The sequence below is a fragment of the Ranitomeya variabilis genome, chromosome 6 (assembly GCF_051348905.1).
Source record: "Ranitomeya variabilis isolate aRanVar5 chromosome 6, aRanVar5.hap1, whole genome shotgun sequence".
In the NCBI taxonomy this organism is placed as follows: Eukaryota; Metazoa; Chordata; class Amphibia; order Anura; family Dendrobatidae; genus Ranitomeya; species Ranitomeya variabilis.
The window spans coordinates 278,342,269-278,362,228 of NC_135237.1; the positions used below are offsets into that span (position 1 = coordinate 278,342,269).

Here is a 19,960-nt window from a genome sequence, read left to right on the forward strand (position 1 = left end):
CTTATTGAATTCACACAATGAACATCTTTCTTACAACACAAAGAAATAAGTAGTAACTAGAGAGCCCATTCAAACATCTTCATGAATTACATTGTATACACTGTACTTTCATCCTTTTTCTACTTATCAAAATAAAGACTTATAGGAAGAAGTGAAAATGTTAGGAAAAGGTAATATTAGACTAACAAAAGTATAAAAATTAGGTGAGGAATATAACCAAGATCTAACTGTACAAAAAGTTCCCCCCAAGTAAAAGATAACTTTTATTTAGCACAATTAAAACAAAATATCACATTAGTTCCTGGAATATACCAACAATGATGGCCTGAGTCAATTTGTTTATCCCTTACTAAAACAGGTAAACTACAGGACTGAGTAAATCAGGATACAGGGCAAACAAGAACCTGATACTTTCTCTAAGAAATGCCCTTCCTGAACACGGAGGTTGGCACTCTAAATAAAGCACACAAGATTTGGCGCCTCGGCTCACTATCGTTTAATCCTAGAGGAACCCAGGGTGCCCTGTACTCATAAAAGTCACCCCTAATCTGGATTATTGTGGGAGAGCAAAAATACAAAATATCTATAAATATGGACAAAGTAAAAAACAGGTCACACAAAATTAAATGTATATGCAATACATGAATCACACATGTGCATAAACATATGTGTCACCCCAGGAGTCTGGGTACCACAGTGGTATTGCCTGCTTCCAGGGGAGGGTGATGCCATGCCTGGAAGCAAGGAGGATCCCTTTAACAGGTAACATGTACATTCAACACTTTCTGATTCCAGGCCAGAAGGGGGAGCTCTAGACCAGGTTTCAGGGGAGCTTCCCTATATATATTCTGGCTGGTGGAGGAGTTAGTCAGTCAGTCTCTTTCTACTCTGGTTAGAGCCTGTTTATGCTCTCCTCTGAAGGGAGTAGTACACACCGTTGTAGGAAATCTTCAGTTTCTTGGCAATTTCTCACATGGAATAGCCTTCATTTCTAAGAATAGACTGTTGAGTTTCAAATGAAAGTTCTTTTTTCTGGCAATTTTGAGAGTTTAATGGAACCAACAAATGTAATGCTCCAGATTTTCAACTATCTCAAAGGAAGGTCAGGTTTATAGGTTCTATAATCAGCCAATCTGCTTTCAGCTGTGCTAACATACTTGCACAAGGGTTTTCAAGGGTATTCTAACCATCCATTAGCCTTCTTACACAGTTAGCAAACACAAAGTACCATAAGAACACTGGAGTGATGGTTGTTGGAAATGGGCCTCTATATACCTATGAAAATATTGCATTACAAACCAGACGTTTGCAGATAGAAGAGTCATTTACCACATAAACAATGTATAGAGTGTATTTCTGAATCATTTAATGTTAGCTTCATTGAAAAAACTGTGCTTTTCTTTAAAAAATAAGGAAATTTCTAAATGACCCTAAACTTTTGAACGGTAGTGTATACTAACAAGATGTATGCCAATAGGCACTTTGGATCTGTTTTGCCCTATAAACATGTTCAGTATATGTCAAGAGCATTTCCAAACATATAAGCTGATCATACCCTATAGACAGTATGTAGTGTGCACATAGCCTTTCCTCATTTCAAAGAATAGTTTTTGAAACATTGCTGCTAGTTCACGGAATTGTAGGATATGCAGAAAACATAACATTAAAATCTACTTGAAAAAAAACATCATCATCATTGATGTGCACAGTGAAGTATAACAACATGTTAACAAGCCAAAAATACAGCATTATTAGGTTCTAATTCTAGGTGGATACAATAAATGTCCCATTAATACTAATTTAGTAAAAACAAATCAAAAGTCAGAAAGGAACATATAAGTCACATTTAAGATCTGAGTGTATGGAAAGGTCAAGGAGCTGTGAATATTTTATACTCGGTAGGTGCCGATTGTGTTATACTCCACTATGGCACCAATTATCTATTGCCTTGGGTGGGAAAGAATCCAATAAAATCCACAGTACTTTATTGTCAGCAAGAATTATAAAATCAATATAATTGGGCATGTAATAATGAGCTCATAACATCTGTATAATAATGACAGTATTCTATTTATGAAAAATAGAGCAATAGAAAGCAAATTAATTACCCAAAGTTCACAGCCATTACTTTGGTGTCACTTTTCTAAGGTCTCATGTAGCAGTCCTGAGACTTCATTCAAGCTCTTTGATTAATAAACTCATATCATGATACACATGTACTGTTGGACTATTTTCACAGTCCAAGCAGTCTTTTTCAGTGGGATTTATAAGAATGATGCTAGGGTCACTTTGCTTTGGATTGTTTTTAAATACGCCTTTAAGAAAATGTTACAAAAAATCAGACAAAAAAAACTCTATGAGCAATAAGGATTTGGAAGAAATAACTGTTTCTGTATGCCTAAATCAGTACAGGTTACATTTTAATTTTTGTTGTAAGATCCAAATTTCCATATCGATGTTATGATCAGTTAAACTGGAGGTAAATCTAAAAATACTGTAGTTTAGTATTTTAGTTATAAATTATCCCTTGGAAAATGTGATTTTCATTACAATGTCCATTTATTTATCAACATATTTCAATTGAATAACTGCAAATATAGATCATGGAGCAGAGCAAGAAGGAAATTCTTAAAGGGAACCTGTCACATTGTACATGCAGTTAAATATGTTGGTTGCATGGCATAGAGGAGAAGCCGAGCAGAAAGATATATAGGTTTATTGGAATCAATTCAGTATATCTCATATTTTGTTCATTGAAATCTATGGTGTTTGTACGCATATGAGTCCAGTGGGTGGTTCTATTCGTGATTGACAGCTATCTCCACATGCATAGTCATACACGGAAGACTGTCAATCACTGAATAGGAAAACCTACTGGACTCATTTGTACATACAAGCAGCAGGGATTTCAGTGAATAAAATGCAAGTTTTAATTCCCATAAAAATGCATATGAATCAGATCAGTACCCCCTGTTCTATAGCATCCTGCTTGCAGATCAGATACCATTTTTATCATTACAAGTTCTCTTTAAATGGTGCCTGTCAGTAAGAATGGGCCTAAGAAACCTGAGGTACTGCAGGACAGAGCAGTGAAACACGTTTCAAACCAAACCAGTTCTGTCATTGTCTGGCACCCTGCAGCTTCAAAATTCATGTTTTATGAGTAGTAAAAGACAAAAGAAGAGTACAAAATGTGGCAAGGGTCACCAAGAAAATATAACTCTTATTAAGGAACATACATGACACCAAATAAAGAACATGATTAAAAGCATTTATGATTTAGGCTGGGGTCTGTCCATAATAAGATAACACCATCCTGCTATGCCAAGAAAAAAATAGCCACACAGAAAAATCTCCAATGTTCACAGGAAACTGTAAATAATAAGCCAAAACATGGTGAAACACAACACCAGATCCCTCATTAATGCACTGAAAGTTCAGGACAAAGTTATAACTGGTCATGTTGTGCTGAAAATAAATACATGCACTAAATAAGGCCCTAGACTATATCCTAAATGATGTAAGAGAGAGGAAGCCTGAACCAAGGTGTCCATAGTCCAGGGGCATGGCGAGATGAAAAATCAGAACATGAAAAACTATGCGCATAATCCAGTGTCCACAGGCAAAATAAATGGTTAAAGTTTAAAAAAACAAATATATAGTTAGAATTAAAGTAAGGAAAAGTGTGGCATAGCAAGAAGAAACACCCCATGACTATCTCCAATCCTAAGACAGCTTCATCAGGGGTAGGTAATGAATATACAGTGGAACGAAAAAGTTTGGGCAGCCCTGATCAAAATTACTGTTATTGACATATTTCCTTTGCATTTTAGGCAGAAAAAATATAATGCAATTTTTTACATTTTAAAAATTACAAAAACGAAAATGGGTGGATGCAAACGTTTGTACACCCTTGGAGATTTGTGTGTTCGAATAAGTTTGAACAAGGTTTCAGACCTTAATTAGCCTGCTGAGGTTATGGCTTGTTCACTATCATCGTTAGGAAAGGCCAGGTGATGCAAATTTCCCAGCTTTATAAAAACCCAGCCTCCTCTAGCCTTGTGGCAAAAAAACAGCAGCCCTGAGTTCTAAGCAGCTGCCTAGCACTCTGAAAATGGAGGAGGATCACAAAGTAGGAAAAGGCAATAAGAATATAGCAAAGCGTTTTCAAGTTGACCTTTCCTTAGCTTGTAGGATTGCTAGAGGCAAATCAAAACCTCAGCTTGACTGCAAAAGACCTTCAGAAAAATTTAACAGACTCTAGAGTTGTGGTACATTGTTCTACTGTTCAGAGACACCTGCACAAATATGGCCTTCGTGGAAAAGTCAGCAGAAGAAACCTCTCCTGCATCCTCACCACAAAATTTAGCATCAGAAGTATCCAAAAGAACATCTAAACAATCCTGATGCGTTTTGGAAACAAGTCTAGTGGAGTGATGAGGTTAAAATTGAACTCTTTGGTCATAATGATCAAAAGTATGTTTGGACAAAAAAAAGGTACAGAATTTCAGAAAAAGGACATCTCATCAACCCTTAAGCATGGGGGTTAATCAATCATGATTTGGGGTTGTGTTGCAGATAATGGCACGAGGAACAATTCATAGGTAGAGGGAAGAATTGATTCAATTAAATTTCAACAAATTCTTGATGCAAACATAACACAATCTGTAAAAAAGCTTTAGTTGAAAATAGAATTGCTTCTACAAGTGGATAATGATCCTAATCACACTTCAAAATCCATAACAGACTACTTCAAAAGGCGCAAGCTGAAGATTTTACAATGGCCCTCACATTCCACTGATCTGAGCATCATTGAAAATCTGTGTCTAAACCTCAAAATAGTAGTGCCTGCAAGACAACTAAGGAATCTCACAGAACTGGAAGGATTTTTCCAAGAAAGATGAGTGAAAATCTCTCAAACAAGAATTGAAAGACTCTTGGCTGGCAACAAAAAGTGTTTACAAGCTGTGATACTTTAAAAAGAGGGTTCTACTAGGTACTAACCATCGCCCCCTTTTTGAAGAAGCATTTGGCGAAACGGCGTCGTCGGGGTGGTGGCACCTGCATCTTTATACCTCCTTTTCTTTGGCTCTCAGGCACTCTATGTGAGTATTCGAAAGTAGTACATTCTATTGTTCACATTTTTTGTTCTAGTGTTTGAAAGAAAAAATCTCTCTGGTCTTTATGTAACGTCAGGCATAGGAAAGCCCTATTAATGTTTTGCACGTGCATTTAATATGGTAATGATGGGCGATATCCTGGCAGCCATAAATGAGAAACTTTGAGGGAAATATTTCACTAAATCTTGTGAGTCAAAGTCCACTTGGATTTATTATATGTAATATTTGAAATTATACAATAATTTTTTTGATTGGTATGTGCCACTATATGTTAGTTCTGCTTGAATTTTTAAATTTGTTTTAATAATTTTAATAAATAAATATTGATTATTTTAATTTCTTTTGAATGGACCCTCTTTTTCCCTAAAGTATACATTTTTTTGGGGAGGTGCTGTTTTCTAAGTATATTGAGGATATATTCTGATCTTATAATTGAAGACTGTGTTTATAAATAGGTACTAACCATGCAGGGTGGCCAAACTTTTACATTGGCCCATTTCTCTTTTTGTAATTTATAAAATTTAAAACATGAAAATATGTATACCGTATTTTCCGGCGTATAAGACGACTGGGCGTATAAGACGACCCCCCAACTTTTCCAGTTAAAATATAAAAAAACATGAAAATATATATATACCGTATTTTCCGGCGTATAAGACGACTGGGCGTTTAAGACTACCCCCCAACTTTTCCAGTTAAAATATAAAATCTTAAAAGTCGGGGGTCTTCTTATATGCCATGTGTCGTCTTATAGGGCCAGTGAATAATGTGCCTTTTGGGGGGGAGTGGTCCTGATGACGAAGAGAGGAGGTGTCTCACAGGAAAGTGTGAGTGGAGTATCCCCCTATTACCTCATTGTAGCAGCGTGGGGTCTCTGTGCTGGGGAGCGGTGGCGGCTGCTCCTCTTTGTGCCATGTGTGTTATGACCTGGTGGTTAAGAGGCCACACTGATATGACCTGGTGGCTAAAATGCAACATGGGATGAGCTCTGAGAAGGTGGTATCTCTACTGACCGCAGTCCCTAATCCTAACAACAACACTAGTAATAGCCGTGGGATGTTCCTGACTCTCCCTAGACACCTCTTCACAACCTAAGAACTAACTACCCCTAAAGAAGGAAACAGAAAGCTATCTTGCCTCAGAGAAAACCCCAAAAGGAAAGACAGCCCCCCACAAATATTGGCTGTGAGTGAAGAGGGAAATGACGTACACAGAAATGAAATCAGATTTCAGCAAAGGAGGCCAATACTAAACTTGATAGACAGAGAGAAAAGGATACTGTGCGGTCAGTATTAAAAACTACAAAATCCACGCAGAGTTTACAAAAATGAACTCCACACCGACTCACGGTGTGGAGGGGCAAATCTGCTTTCCCAGAGCTTCCAGCTAGCCTGAATATGACATAGTGACAAGCTGGACAAAAAGAGACATATTTGCAGAGCAATAGAGTCCAAGCAAATGGACAAACAAAAACTAGCAAAAACTTATCTTTTGCTGACAAGGACAGGCCATATGAGAAATCCAAGGAGAGAACCAAATCCAACCAAGAACATTGACAGCTGGCATGAACTAAAGCGCAGAGCATGTTTAAATAACAACCCCAGGCAAGGCGATTAGTGAAGGCAGCTGCCACAGCTACCCAAAGGAGCAGCAGTTCCACTCGAAACCACCAGAGGGAGCCCAAGGGCAGAACTCACAAAAATACCATTAGCAACCACAGGAGGGAGCTCCAGAACGGAATTCACAACAGTACCCCCCCCTTGAGGAGGGGTCACCGAACCCTCACCAGAGCTCCCAGGCCGATCAGGACAAGCCAAATGGAAAGCATGAACCAAATCAGCAGCATGAACATCGGAGGCCACAACCCAAGAATTATCCTCCTGGCCATAACCCTTCCACTTAACCAGATACGAAAAACGAGAATCCAAAATCTTCTCCACCACATATTCCAATTCCCCCTCAACCAACACAAGAGCAGGAGGATCAATGGAGGGAACCATAGGTACCACATATCTCCGCAACAAGGATCTATGGAACACATTATGAATGGAAAAGGAAGCTGGAAGGGCCAAACAAAAAGACACCGGATTGATAATTTCAGAAATCTTATAAGGCCCAATAAAGCGAGGCTTGAACTTAGGGGAAGAAACCTTCATAGGAACATAACGAGAAGACAACCAGACCAAATCCCCAACACGAAGCCGGGGACCAACACACCGACGACGGTTAGCAAAACGTTGAGCCTTTTCCTGAGACAACGTCAAATTGTCAACCACATGAGTCCAAATTTACTGCAACCTGTCCACCACAGAATCCACACCAGGACAGTCAGAAGGCTCAAGCTGCCCTGAAGAAAAACGAGGATGAAAACCAAAATTACAAAAGAAAGGCGAAACCAAGGTAGCCGAACTAGCCCGATTATTAAGGGCAAACTCGGCCAACGGCAAAAAGGTCACCCAATCATCCTGATCAGCAGACACGAAGCATCTCAAATAGGTTTCCAAGGTCTGATTGGTTCGCTCCGTTTGGCCATTTGTCTGAGGATGGAATGCTGAAGAAAAAGACAAATCAATGCCCATTCTAGCACAAAAGGACCGCCAAAACCTGGAAACGAACTGGGAACCTCTGTCAGACACAATATTCTCCGGAATACCATGCAAACGAACCACATGCTGAAAAAATAATGGAACCAAATCAGAGGAGGAAGGCAACTTAGGCAACGGTACCAAATGGACCATCTTAGAAAACCGGTCACAAACCACCCAGATGACAGACATCTTCTGAGAAACAGGAAGATCAGAAATAAAATCCATGGAAATATGCGTCCAGGGCCTCTCAGGAATAGGCAAAGGCAAAAGCAACCCACTGGCACGGGAACAGCAAGGCTTAGCCCGAGCACAGGTCCCACAGGACTGCACAAACGAACGCACATCCCGCGACAAGGAAGGCCACCAAAAGGACCTAGCCACCAAATCTCTGGTACTGAAAATCCCAGGGTGACCAGCCAACACTGAACAATGAACCTCAGAAATTACCCTGCTAGTCCATCTATCAGGAACAAACAGTTTCCCCACAGGACAGCAGTCAGGTTTATCAGCCTGAAACTCCTGAAGTACCCGCCGCAAATCAGGGGAGATGGCAGAAAGAATCACCCCCTCCTTGAGGATCCCAGCCGGCTCAAGAACTCCCAGAGAATCAGGCAAAAAACTCCTAGAAAGGGCATCAGCCTTCACATTCTTAGATCCCGGAATATACGAGACCACAAAATCAAAACGTGAGAAAAACAGAGACCACCGAGCTTGTCTAGGATTCAACCGCTTAGCAGACTCGAGGTAAATCAGATTCTTATGATCAGTCAAGACCACCACGCGATGCTTGGCTCCCTCAAGCCAATGTCGCCACTCCTCAAATGCCCACTTCATAGCCAACAACTCCCGATTGCCGACATCATAATTACGCTCAGCAGGCGAAAACTTTCTGGAGAAGAAAGCACACGGTTTCATCAAAGAGCCATCAGAATTTCTCTGAGACAAAACGGCCCCTGCCCCAATCTCAGAAGCATCAACCTCAACCTGAAAAGGGAGAGAAACATCTGGCTGACGCAACACAGGGGCAGAAGTAAAACGACGTTTAAGCTCCTGAAAGGCCTCAACAGCCGCAGAGGACCAATTCATCACATCAGCGCCCTTCCTCGTCAAATCGGTCAGAGGCTTCACCACACTAGAAAAATTAGCAATAAAGTGGCGATAAAAATTGGCAAAGCCCAAAAATTCCTGAAGGCTCTTTACAGATGTAGGTTGAGTCCAATCATGAATGGCCTGGACTTTAACAGGGTCCATTTCAATAGCCGAGGAAGAAAAAATGAAACCCAAAAAAGAAACCTTCTGAACTCCAAAGAGGCACTTAGACCCCTTCACAAACAACGCATTAGCACGAAGGACCTGAAATACCATCCTAACCTGCCTCACATGAGACTCCCAATCATCGGAGAAAACCAAAATATCATCCAAATACACAATCATGAATTTATCCAGATAATTCCGGAAGATATCATGCATAAAGGACTGAAATACCGATGGAGCATTAGAAAGCCCAAATGGCATCACAAGATATTCAAAATGGCCTTCGGGCGTATTAAATGCTGTTTTCCATTCATCACCTTGTTTAATACGCACGAGATTATACGCCCTTCGAAGGTCGATTTTAGTAAACCAACTGGCACCCTTAATCCGAGCAAACAAATCAGAAAGTAAAGGTAAAGGGTACTGGAACTTGACAGTGATCTTATTGAGAAGGCGATAATCTATACAGGGTCTCAAGGAGCCATCCTTCTTGGCAACAAAAAAAAATCCCGCTCCCAATGGTGACGAAGACGGGCGAATATGCCCCTTCTCCAAGGACTCCTTTACATAACTCCGCATAGCGGCATGCTCTGGCACAGACAGATTGGAAAGTCGGCCCTTAGGGAACTTACAGCCAGGAATCAAATTAATGGCACAACTGCAGTCCCTATGAGGAGGCAGGGAACTGGACTTGGGCTCATCAAATATATCCTGGAAATCCGACAAAAACTCAGGAACTTCAGAAGAAGGGGACGAGGAAATGGACATCAAAGGAATATCACTATGTATCCCCTGACAACCCCAACCAGTTACAGACATAGATCTCCAATCCAGCACTGGATTATGTACCTGTAACCATGGAAAACCCAGCACAACAACATCATGCAAATTATGCAACACCAAAAAGCGAATATTTTCCTGATGTGCTGGAGCCATGTACATGGTTAACTGTGTCCAGTACTGAGGTTTATTCTTGGCCAATGGTGTATCATCAATCCCCCTTAAGGGAATAGGACTCTGCAAAGGCTCCAAGGAAAAACCACAGCGCTTGGCAAATTCTAAGTCCATTAAGTTCAGGGCAGCGCCAGAGTCCACAAATGCCATAACCGAAAAGGACGACAATGAGCAAATCAGGGTAACAGACAAGAGAAATTTAGACTGTACAGTACTAATGGTAACAGACCTAGGGACCCTCTTAGTACGCTTAGGGCAATCAGAAATAGCATGAGCAGAATCACCACAGTAAAAACACAGGCCATTCTGACGTCTGAATTTCTGCCTTTCTGCTCTAGTCAAAATCCCATCACATTGCATAGGCTCAGGACTCTGCTCAGAGGACACTGCCATATGGTGCACCACCTTGCGCTCGCGCAAGCGCCGATCAATCTGAATGGCCAAAGACATTGACTCATTCAGACCAGCAGGCGTAGGAAGCCCCACCATAACATCTTTAAGGGCTTCAGAAAGACCCTTTCTAAAAATCGCTGCCAGGGCATACTCATTCCATTTTGTGAGCACAGACCACTTTCTAAATTTCTGGCAGTATACTTCTGCTGCTTCCTGACCCTGACACAGAGCCAGGAAAGTTTTTTCTGCCTGATCCACAGAATTAGGCTCATCATACAGCAATCCGAGTGCTTGAAAAAATGCGTCAATATTAAGCAATGCAGGATTTCCTGGCTCAAGGGAGAATGCCCAGTCTTGCGGGTCGCCACGCAGCAAAGAAATAACAATCTTCACCTGCTGAATGGGGTCACCAGAGGAACAGGGTCTCAGAGCAAAAAACAATCTGCAATTATTTTTAAAGCTCAAAAATTTAGATCTATCCCCAGAAAACAAATCAGGAATAGGAATTCTAGGCTCTAATACCGGAGTGTGGACAACATAATCTTGGATACTCTGTACCCTTGCAGCGAGTTGATCCACGCGCAAGGACAGACCCTGAACCTCCATATCAGCACCAAAATCCTGAACCACCCAGAGATTAAGGGGAAAAAAAAGACAGAACAAGCTGCAAAGGAAAAAAAAATGGCTCAGAACTTTCTTTTCCCTCTCTTGAGATGCATTTAACACATTGTGGGCCAGCTGTACTGTTATGACCTGGTGGTTAAGAGGCCACACTGATATGACCTGGTGGCCAAAACGCAACATGGGACGAGCTCTGAGAAGGTGGTATCTCTACTGACCGCAGTCCCAAATCCTAACAACAACACTAGTAATAGCCGTGGGATGTTCCTGACTCTCCCTAGACACCTCTTCACAGCCTTAGAACTAACTTCCCCTAAAGAAGGAAACAGAAAGCTATCTTGCATCAGAGAAAACCCCAAAAGGAAAGACAGCCCCCCCACAAATATTGGCTGTGAGTGAAGAGGGAAATGACGTACACAGAAATGAAATCAGATTTCAGCAAAGGAGGCCAATACTAAACTTGATAGACAGAGAGAAAAGGATACTGTGCGGTCAGTATTAAAAACTACAAAATCCACGCAGAGTTTACAAAAATGAACTCCACACCGACTCACGGTGTGGAGGGGCAAATCTGCTTTCCCAGAGCTTCCAGCTAGCCTGAATATGACATAGTGACAAGCTGGACAAAAAGAGACATATTTGCAGAGCAATAGAGTCCAAGCAAATGGACAAACAAGAACTAGCAAAAACTTATCTTTTGCTGACAAGGACAGGCCATATGAGAAATCCAAGGAGAGAACCAAATCCAACCAAGAACATTGACAGCTGGCATGAACTAAAGCGCAGAGCATGTTTAAATAACAACCCCAGGCAAGGCGATTAGTGAAGGCAGCTGCCACAGCTACCCAAAGGAGCAGCAGTTCCACTCGAAACCACCAGAGGGAGCCCAAGGGCAGAACTCACAAAAATACCATTAGCAACCACAGGAGGGAGCTCCAGAACGGAATTCACAACACATGTGGGTGCTGTGCTGTGGGGTGGTGTATCTTCGTGCAGCGCCAGGCCACCCAACAGCACAGAGCCCTGACGCTGCACAAAGAGGAGCTGCCACCGCCGCTCACCAGCACAGAAACCCCACGCTGCCACAATGAGGTAATAGGGGGATACTCCACTCACACTTTCCTGTGAGACGCCCCCTCTCTTCGTCATCGGGACCACTCCCCCCCACCCACCATATACACATTGTTCTGCACCCGGCGTACAAGACGACACCCGGCGTATAAGATGACCCCCGACTTTTAAGAAGATTTTCAGGGGTTAAAAAGTCGTCTTATACACCGGAAAATACGGTATTTTTTGCCTGAAATACAAAGAAATGTGTCATCTTTAACTTTTGCCCTTTTAGAGATCATTTCATCTTTAGCTTGCTTAACTGTTCATAATAAAAGTAATTTTGACCAGTGGTGCCCAAACTTTTACATGACACTGTACATGTAGGTGTCCCATACAGTATATAAATATCTCACATAATTTCCAGAGTGTAGACAGCTGTATGGCCCCATTAGCAAGCCCTCTTCAACGTTATATGAGCTGATGCCCCAAAAGAACATCACAGTCACAATCGCTATTAATTTACTTTTTAAGATTAAACAACAACCACAAGACAGATTTCATCAAGCAAGGTATCATTTTAATCAGTATAATGGCGCCGACCTGACACTGTCTGTAGGTTACTGAGCACAATCCTGCTGACAGGTTCCCATTGACTTAGTAAGATAGCAGGTATCTGCTCACCATTTTGTTGAACCATAGAGAGCTAGTAAAAGATTTAAAAAAACATAGTTACCTCACAGCTCACCTATCCTCCACCCCACCAGTCTGCTTTCTGGTCCTCCTCATCTCTTCTTTGTGAGCTCCCTAATTTCCTGCATCTCCTTCAGCCAACTTCCCACTGGGCAGTTGCTCACACTTCAACTAGACCTCTGGTGTCCTTTTACATTGTGCCGTTGCTGCGCGTATCGTGATTTCTTGTGCATTATGATATCAGGACATAAGCTGTGATGGCATGACATGCAGCATTGTCAGAGGCATAGCTGAACTGGATTCAACAGTCCAGAGTGATACAGCTGTTAGTAAATATGTGTGACAGGGGAAGGAGAAAAGAAAAGGCACAGAGGACAGGATAACAGGCTTCAAGACAGGCGAGTGGTGAGCTGAATATAAATATTTTTTTACATTGTACATTTATTATGCTTTGGGTCCTGAGAAAACCCCAGAGCTTAATTGGGAACAGGCAATTAACATTGAATAATTTTGAATGCAAATCAAATTTGTCTAATAAATTTGAGAGATTTGACAAATTTGAGTCTTTGCAGATTTGATTATGTGTCTCTAGTAAAAATTGCCTTTTTTAACTAGCTCACCTGGATTGCTTTTTGCAAGGTCAGTTACAAATCATCCCTATTCTCCCCAATTAAATTTTAATGCATTATCAATCTTTAGCTTTTTTTTTTTTTTAAATTAAAGGGCTTTGCGTCTGATCATTGCACAAATCAAGTTACATCAATCTACGTGGGGATATCACACTATTTTTACATATTCATATCCTACTGAAGTCATATAAATGTCCCTTAAAAATGTTATTCCCTCTTGGCAAGTTATCTCCTATCCATCAGATAGATGATAGAATTTGTTGAACACTGGGGGTCCCACCATTGGAAATCATAAGAAAGGGGCTTATGATTCATAAATCATAAGAAGGGGGCTCTGAAATTCAGTATTAATATGAAGCAGTGGCCATCAGTGTGGGCAACTAAATGTTGGCAAGCAAGTTATCCAAGTTGGGAATAACCCTTTAGATTATTTGCCAAGAAATGCTTGATTTGTAACTGAACGTTTCTAGTAACTGTACAATCTGCTTTAAAACACTCAATTATGAATGTTTAAAGGGAATCTTTTAGCAAGATGTGCTGTAGCTCTTTCAAAGAAAAGTCCAGAAATACCTTTACATCTCTACATGGCCAGTCCATTTCTTTATTACATATCCTCCATTACTAGAAATCAGCATTTGAGTTGATATGCAAATGAGGCTGTAGATCTGAATCCTCTGTCACTCAAGCTCTTTTCCCAGCCCAGCACTGCATGCTCCCGCTTGACTGATAGCTCATTTGCCCGAAGTTACACAGCATACAGTTTGTTAGACACGCTGGGAGAGGTGGCACTGCGTGAGTCATGTATCGGGGTGAGTTCCTCAGGATACAGCGAAGTCATGGGCGAGAAAACTAACTCCTATACAGTTCAGTCTCCATAGTTACTTTACTTAGTTATGTGGAAGACTCAACCAGAAAATAGAAAACATTCAAAACCTTTTAAAGACCTTCAACCGGGAGGCTGAGACCCTTGTGCTGTACAGTGTGGCGCCCAAGCAATCTGTACCTACTGTACTTTCTATAAATCTATCTACTGGCGTGCCTGTCTAAACTGGCCACCTGTTACCTGTTAATACTCTGGGAACTGGGACCATGACATGAGTGTAACATTCAGGCTCACCTGCGGTACAGCACAACAGTTTACAATCTTACAATCAATTATATCTATCCTCCAATCAAATATCCCTCTTCAATCCCGATGTGACTTTAATGAACTCCGAGGAATAGTCAGTATTCATCTATACAGGAAATACCCTAACAGTTGACAAACTGTGTCGTCTATTTAACCGTAAATGAAGTCTTTTGAAGTTGAACAATTATCCCGTACTATAATGTTCCTCAGAAACTCTCTCCTGAAAGGAAAAGAAGTTCACATTTGGTATGAAGTCCATTAAGTGCCGTATTTGCACCTAGGCATGGATTAGGATTCTTAATTGCGGAACAATTAGTGGGCTTCAGTTTTTTTACCAGATATTGGGTACCTCCAGCAGGTGAATGGTACCGCTTGATGACAGTGACTTAACTCCTCAGAGGCATCCAACACCTCTCACACTAGGTATTGGCCTTTTCCATCTCTCAGCAGCATTCCTGGCAGAAATCTCCTCACATCTGGACAGGTTCTAGTCATGGTGGACACAATTAGCTCCACTACGCCACTGCTCTGGTGTCAGTGGGATGCTTGCAGGAGGATGTCGTTGGATTCCCTTACTGCGCATCCTCTCCCTGTTCTCAATAATTGCAGACTGCCCTTAAGATGGCCTCACTTCCTCTTCCTGGGTTTCACATCACCTCAAATTGTAGCTCCACCTCTGACATTTTGTATGTATCTTACAATCTTTCAGTAATGTTTAGGCAACAGTGACATCTTGTGACCAAATAACATTACTGAAGATGATCAAACCTACAGTATTTACAAAAGGTACAGTATACTGATATGGACACAGATATACACATTTATACTACCCTGGTGAGCCGACACACATCTCACAACTGGGCAGGGAATAGAGCTGGAGTGAGAGGTTTCTGATCTACAATAGTTTTTCAGTCTCATTTACATGTAATTTCAAACACTGATTTCTTATTGGAGGTATGGACTGTGTTAGGGCTGGTGGAACGCACCAAATAATATAAAGGAAGATATAAGGTGCGTTCGCAGCCCCGGGTCCACCATGCAGAGATAACACCTGCTGCTTAACTTCACCCGGTATGTACGGAGATGAACCCTGTTGGGTCACAGGGCCGCAATACCGCAGAGTGAACAATAGTGTTTGGTCACAGGACTCTGCCCCAAGGACACAGGGTTAGAGTCCCTCTACACCCACTAGTGGAGCGCTCCCAGACGCAGGGCCACGGGGTACTCAGTACCGGGCCTCTCTCTCAGTCCTGGGGTTGTCACGGTGGCTAGACCTAGTCCGTGACCCTGCTAAGGGGCGTCCAATGAAAGGTGTGATGATGGTGCGTGGTGCAGGTCGCGATGAATAACAAGGACACAGGGTTGCAGTCTCTTTACCTCTTTACTGAAGGCTTCAGGATCCTCAATCCAGAGTACTGCTAACAGGGCTGGCTGAAACCGGCCGGTCCAAAGGCACATCCAGAGTTCCCTTTGCAGGTGGAAATCAGTGCCTACCTTCTAGCGCCTTTGTGTTGTAATACCTCCCTGCTGAGCACCACGGGATAGTCCTCACAACTGTTGTGTCTGTGTCTGATGTTCTTTCTCCGTCCCCCAGATGATATGGCTAGGACGCACCCGTATGACGGGGTAGGCCTGGAGTTATTCTGGGACCCTAGAGATGCCCCTCTCCCACAATTGCCTCCGTTGTCTTCGTTAGGTGTTTAAGGTGAGACAGCCAACCTATAGTTAACTGTCCTGCCACTGTCTGAAGTCATACGTAAAGACTTTGACTTCCTCGGTGCTCCGGCCACCGGCTACGCGCCTCAGAATGATGTTGCCACGGTCTCAAGGGCACGACTCCTTCTGGTTCTATCCCCTCTGCACTGTGATCTCGCTTCTCACTTCCCTGCAATATACTCCGCTTTCGTGTCCTTTCTTAGGAGTCTGCCGCTGTAACACTCAAGCACGGCTCCGTAACGTTCTGTCTGTCCTAGGCCGCTGTCAGGATCCCACCCCTGACAGGTCCTCTCCCTAGCTCTCCCTAGCTACTTTCTTCCTCACTTCCTGTCCAACCCCCAGTTTTACCAGAGTGTGAGGAGTGGCCTAATAGATAGAACCCCCCCCCGATGGCCGGAGTGTGGAGTTCAGTGTGTGTCTGTTATACCTGGTCAGGTGAACTCCTTTAGTGCAATCAGATGTAACATCACTCCCCTTAGTGGCAGAGCGACATTACTGCAACGACCAGGACTCTGGGGCGCTGCACTCCCCCCCGGTTAAATCCAGTACTCCCGGACTGGGAAAAGAAAAACAACATTACATGTTATTAGAAAACACACAAAATTTTGAAACACTATAAACAAGTAAATGCTATGAACAAGTGAATATATAACAGTGCTTCCCTTTATGGGAGGTGAGGATGCTTGAACGTTGCAAAAATTTGGTCATGCAGAGTTCATGACTCCCAGTTCAGTAGGTGCAAACTTGAACAGCAGGGACCCCGGGTAAACAAAGGGGTCCCTGCGAAAGTTTTGGAGCAATTCACTGTCCATCACTCCATTGTCCATTTTTAAACCTGTAACAAGAAACTGACAAACATTTTCAACCAAATAGTAGCTATTGTTAGTATCTCCAAGTTTTGTAGCAAAGGGGAGTTTGATTCTTGGTGCTACATGTAGACCTCCACAGTGCAGGAGTGGCTATTGACCTAACAGGGCCCGCTAGGCTGGCTACCGCTGGTGTAGTGCACTGTCTCCTAGCTACACTTCTAGTGAGTCTGGGTAGCAGTGGCAGGCTGGGGCTCTCAGGACTGCTGCTACGACCAATGGGCATGGCAGCTTCACCGACAGCAGAGGGAGGACTGACCGGTTCAGCGGTTGGCCTGGCATCCTCCAGTGGTGTCCGCTGCGGTTGCGGGTCCGGATGACCTGGCTCCACATTTAGTTCTGGCGGTGTCAGTTGATGAAACGTTAGGACAGGTACCACAATGGCCTGGTTTATTTGAGTCCAAGACTGGGGAAAATCGCCAAGAACAGTGTGTATCATTTTCTCCTCTTCCATGGGCGGAGACATCCCGGGGTCTGTTTCCCCATCTTTCAGCTCATCAGGGCATATCTTAAGGTGGTCTCTGGATATTGCCGTTGAGGTTTCCCCTCCATCCTTGCTGATGAGACAGACCTTGGTATTGTCGAATTCAGATGGCAGGACGGTATATGGTTCCGCTTCCCATTGATCATCAAGCTTGTGTAGTCTCCGCTTTTGCTTGAGTACCTGCTCCCCGGGTGGCAAGGGAGTCGCACGAGCATGCTGGTTGTAATCCCTCTCTTGTTTTTGTCGGGCTTGGGCGAGGCTTCTTTCCACACATTCTTGTACTTTGCGGTACCTTTGTTGCCTCTCGGTATCCCAGTCCGCATCTGGCGAGATGTCTTCGGGGGTCAGGACTCCCATATCCAGATCCAACAGGTAACTTGCTAGACCTCCCTCGCATCAGGTACGCTGGGGTGCAGTTGGTGGAATTCACAGGGATGTGGTTGTACATATCCACCAAGTCGGGTAACTTGGTGGGCCACAAGTTCCGTTCCTCAACAGGTAAGGTCTTCAGTAAGTCGATCACCACCTGGTTCATCTTCTCACACATCCCTTTGGTTTGTGGATGGTATGGCGTGGTCCTGATCTTCTTACATCCATACAGATTGCAGAACTCCTGGAACACTTCTGCTTCAAATGCTGGCCCCTGATCGGTCAGCACCTTCTCCGGGTACCCATGAGGTCGACAGAAGTACTGCTGGAAGGTTTTAGCGGCCGTTCTAGCCGTGAGGTCTTTGACCGGCACGACCACCAGGAATCTGGAGTAATGGTCCACGATAGTGAGAGCATAGGTATAGCCTGACCGGCTAGGTGTTAGCTTTACGTGATCCAGCGCGACCAGCTCAAGCGGTCGTTTGGTGATGATGGGCTGCAAGGGAGCCCGCTGGCTGTCACGATCCTTCCGGCGTAGGCTGCATGGGCCACACTCTCGGCACCGCTTCTCGATGGCTCTCTTCATACCAACCCAGCAGAACCTCCCTCGGAGCAGCCTCTCCAGCTTCCGCCATCCGCAGTGTCCTGTCCCATCGTGGTTCGCTCCCAGGACCATTGGCACATCTTGTCGTGGGACCACAATCTGCCATAGTAATTCATGGGTGCGGGGGTCAATGCTGCTCCGGCACAACTTGCCATCGTGAATAAACAGTCTGCCCCTGTCTTTCCACAACTGTAATGCCTCCGGTGGATCTTCCGGGCCGGAATGCAAACCCGCCTGCGTCAGGAGCTCTTTCACCCGACGGACCACAGGGTCGCCATCCTGGTTCTCTGTCCACCCGTGGTGGGGCAGGGGATTCAACGGGGCACCTTGCTTATTCCTGCGCCCGGCCTCCACCTGATGGGAGCACTGGGTGGCCTTGAGGCGATGGAAAGCGGGCAGCTCTATCTCTTCAAATGCTTCTGCATCCTCCTCCATCTCAGGCAAATGAGATATTCGGGACAATGCATCGGCATTCGCATTCTTGTGCCCCGCCTGGTACTTGATGGTGAAATCGTAATTGGATAACCGGGCCATCCACCGCTGCTCCAAGGCACCGAGTTTTGCTGTGTCCAAGTGCGTTAGTGGATTATTATCTGTGAAGACGGTGAATTTTTCTGAAGCCAGGTAGTGCTTGAACCTCTCCGTCACGGCCCAAACGACGGCGAGAAACTCCAGCTTACAGGAACTATAGTTGTCAGGGTTCCTTTCGGTGGGGCGAAGTTTCCTGCTGGCGTAAGCGATTACCCTTTCCTTGCCTTTCTGGACCTGGGACAGCACAGCTCCCAGCCCCACGTTGCTGGCATCCGTATACAATACGAACGGCTGGTCATATTCAGGGTAAGCCAGTACCTCTTCTCCCATCAGCACCGATTTTAAGCAGGTGAACGATCTTTCCAGTCCGTCATTCCAATCAAATGGGGTATTCTTACCCTTGGGTTTCTTGGACTGGCCCACCAACAGGTCTTGCAACGGCACGGCCTTCTTGGTGAAGTCCTTAATGAACCTACGGTAGTAGCCCACCAACCCAAGGAATTGCCGGACTTCATGAAGGTTACCGGGCTTCGGCCAGTCCTTGATCACCGTGACCTTGTCGGGGTCTGGGGCCACTCCTTCGGCACTCACCACATGGCCCAGGTACTGCACCTTGGGTTTTAGCAGGTGGCATTTGGACGGTTTCACCTTCAATCCAAAGTTGGACAGAGCTTCAAACACCTCGGCCAGGTGCTTCAAATGGTCTTCATAGGTCTTAGAGAAGACAATAACATTGTCCAGATAGAGCAGCACGGTTTCAAAGTTCTTGTGTCCCAGGCAGCACTCCATCATTCTCTGAAACATCCCTGGGGCGTTACACAATCCGAAGGGCATGTAGTTAAACTCGCAGAGACCCATCAGCGTCGTGAAGGCCGTCTTCTCCCTGTCTGCCTCTGCCACGGGAACCTGCCAGTACCCACTGGTGAGATCTAAGGTAGAGAAGTAGTTAGCAGACTTTA

The 19,960-nt window shown here is 43.9% G+C and overlaps 1 protein-coding gene across 1 annotated transcript in view; it reads right to left on the minus strand.

Moving 5' to 3' along the window:
* GABBR2 (gamma-aminobutyric acid type B receptor subunit 2) overlaps positions 1-19,960 on the minus strand; it is a 1,202,616-nt gene that overhangs the window by 207,925 nt on the left and 974,731 nt on the right. The window lies entirely within an intron of this gene.